This window comes from Elaeis guineensis, chromosome 12 (genome assembly GCF_000442705.2).
Source record: "Elaeis guineensis isolate ETL-2024a chromosome 12, EG11, whole genome shotgun sequence".
NCBI lineage: Eukaryota > Viridiplantae > Streptophyta > Magnoliopsida > Arecales > Arecaceae > Elaeis > Elaeis guineensis.
This window is the reverse complement of record NC_026004.2, coordinates 71,357,114-71,360,654: the sequence shown is the minus strand read 5'-3', so window position 1 is coordinate 71,360,654 and position 3,541 is coordinate 71,357,114.

The window sequence follows — 3,541 nt, the reverse complement described above, 5'->3', positions numbered from 1 at the left end:
GAAATTGGTACTCGACACTGAAGTTGGGTACTATTTTCTCCTTTGATCAGATGAGCCATCAGTTTGCGGTTCATTTCATCAGCAGTCAGCATCCTCAGAGAGGTTCAGAGTCTCTCATCAATATCAAGCAAAAAGAGGGAGAATCCATCCGAACTTACGTCAACCATTTTAACGCCGCTGCATTGGAGGTCCGAAACTTGGACCAATCAGTTGCAATAGCCATTCTGAAGAGCGGTCTTCAAAAGAACAATCTTCTGTTTTCCCTGGAAAAGAAGTATCCCAGGGACTTTGCTGATTTGTTGGCTCGGGCCGAAGGATATGCCCGAGCAGAGGAAGCCTTCAAGCTGAAGGATGAGAAGGCCACGAAGGAGCGACAGGCGGGTGACTCCAGCAAGCCCACAATTGAAAAAGGACCGAGTGAAGCTCAGCCACGTTCTCGAACTCCCTTCGGACACAAGCATGTCCGAACTCCTCCCCGAGCTCGTAGGCAGAGGAGCCCGGACCGCAAAGTTTGATGGAGCTCTCCCCCAGGAAGATTCCACAGCTATGCCCCTCTCAATGCTCTAAAAGCCCAAGTACTGATGGAGATCAAGGAGCAGCTACCAAGACCGAAAAGGATGCACACACACCCCGAAAAGCACAATCCTAATAAGTTCTACCTCTATCATCGTGACCACAGCCACGACACGGAGGAGTGTTTTCAGCTCTGAGACGAGATCGAAGAGCTCATCAGATGAGGTCGGCTTGACAGATTCATCCGACGTCGACTTGAAGGTAGGGAGGATCAACCGAGGGCCTTACCACATCCAGAGCCACCAAAGAGGGAAGAACAGCCTGAAGATCGACCTCCAATCGAGATCATCAACACCATCTCTGGAGGACCCCGACGGGGAGCAGCCAGTGGATCGGTCGGACGGTCCAAGCGGCAGAGGACTAAAGAATCTATAACCTTTACTGAAGAAGATGCCAAGGAGATTCAATTCCTCCATAATGATGTGGTTGTAGTTTCTTTAAATATTGCTAACTATGATGTACGCCGCATTCTTGTTGATAATGGAAGCTCTGCTGATATTTTGTTTTATGATGCAGTCTCAAAAATATCGATTCTGGATGGTCGATTAGGGCCGATAAGCTCCCCGTTGGTGGGGTTCACTGGCGATGCTGTGCTGGTGGAAGGAGTAATAACTTTAACCATAGTTGCAGGTCGGTACCCAAAGCAATCAAGAGTGCAAGTGGATTTTCTGGTAGTAAGGGCACCGTCTACCTACAACGCAATACTCGGCCGACCCGGCCTCAACGCCCTCTGAGCTGTGGTATCGACCTACCATTTAATGTTGAAATTTCTTACTAGCCAAGGGGTCGGAGAGGTCAGAGGAGATCAAGTCCTGGCAAGACACTACTATAACATAGCCCTACAAAGAAATGGTTAGTCTTATCCCTGTCCGATTGATGGATTAGACACCCGCGACGACCTTGCTGAAGAATGGGGTGAGCCAATCGAAGATCTTTTCTCAATTCCTTTGAATGATGGGAATGAGGAGCATGTGGTAAAGATCGGCTCCAATATGGGAGAAGAGGTACGGACACAGCTCATCAATTTTCTATAAAAAAATGCAGATGTTTTCGCTTGGGTTCCGACGGACATGCCGGGGATTGATGCGAAAGTCATGGAACACCGTCTAGCTGTTGATCCCAAACATCGACCAATGAAAGAAAAAATTCGAGATCATGCATCGAAAAGACAGAAAGCAAAAGCTGAAAAAGTTGATAAACTCCTGAAAGTCAGGTTCATCAGAGAAGTCAACTACCTGAACTGGGTCTCCAATGTGGTTCTCGTCAAGAAGGCGAACGGCAAGTGGAGGATGTGTATACATTTCAAAAAGCTGAACAAAGCCTGCCCGAAGGACAGTTACCCTCTGTACAGAATTGACCAATTAGTGGATGCGACCTTGGGCCATGAGCTTCTCACTTTCATGGATGCATTTTTTGGCTACAACCAAATCAGGATGGCACCGGAGGATGAAGAAAAAACTACTTTTATTACTAACCGTGGTCTTTATTGTTACAGGGTCATGCCTTTTGGCCTAAAAAATGTAGGGGCGACCTATCAACGACTGGTGAACAAGATCTTCAAAGAGCAGATTGATCGCAACATAGAGGTCTTCATGGATGACATGCTTGTAAAAGCAAATCCTCAACGAGCCATGTCGCCGACCTTGAGGAGACCTTCAGCGCCCTCCGAAAATACAAGATGAAGCTGAACCCAGCCAAGTGCACTTTTAAAGTGACCTCAGAAAAATTCTTGAACTTTATGGTATCAGGGCACGAGATCAAAGCAAATCCGAAAAAGATTCATGCCATGCAGGAAATGACCGTCCCGAAGTCAATAAAGGAAGTTCAGCATCTTACTGGGAGAGTAGCAGCTCTGAATCGCTTCGTCTCAAGGTTGGTCGAACGGTGCCTACCTTTCTTTCAGACTCTCAAGCAGTCGAAGAACTTCTATTGGACCACTGAATGTCAACAAGCATTCGAAGAATTAAAAAGCTACCTCAGCTCACCTCCACTATTGGCAAAGCTCGAACCCAAAGAGGAGTTGTTCTTGTACCTGACGGTCTCTCCTATGGCTCTCACAGCAGTTCTGGTTAAGGAAGAAGCAAAAATTCAACGGCCGATCTACTACATAAGTCGAGTATTGATAGATGCTGAAACCAGGTATACTAAGTTAGACAAACTAACTTACGCCTTGTTGATTGCAGCTCGAAGGCTCCGACCTTACTTTCAAGGGCACACCATAACACTGCTCACCGACCAGCCGATTAAGGCGATTCTGCATCGAGCGGATACTTTCGGAAGGATAACGAAATGGACAGTCGAGCTCATAGAATTCGACATCAACTATCGACCTTGACCGATGATAAAAGCCCAGATATTAGCAGACTTCATAGTGGAATGCACTATTCCAGAAGAGGCCGAACTTGAACGAGGTGAAGTTGACAACCCAAGGCTCCAGCCGAACTCCCCTGAAGAAAGAACAGATCTCCCTGATGGTTTTTGGGCCCTCTACGTGGATGGTTCCTCCAACATGTCAGGTGTAGGCACGGGCCTGATCTTGGTCAATCCGAAAAGAATTATTGCAGAGTACGCACTGTGCTTCGAATTTTCTGCGACAAATAATGGAGTAGAATATGAAGCTCTGATTGCAGGACTGAGGATCGTCAAAGAGTTAGAAGTAGATCGGCTCCAAGTCTACAGCGACTCCCAATTGGTAGTGAGACAGTCAGCAAAACTATGAAGCTCGGAGGACAGTATGGCCAAGTATCTCAAAAATAAAAGAGATCATCCCCGCCTTTGGAACTTTGACATCAGGCAGATTTCAAGAGCAGAAAATACCAGGGCCAATCTTCTCTCCAGTTGGCTACACTGGCTCCAGCTGAACTACCCAAGGAAGTCTTTTTCGAAGTTCTGAAGTATCCAAGTAGGAAGAATCGTAGCTTATGATGGAGATCAGCCATGAACCCAGCTGGATTGACCCACTAGTTGC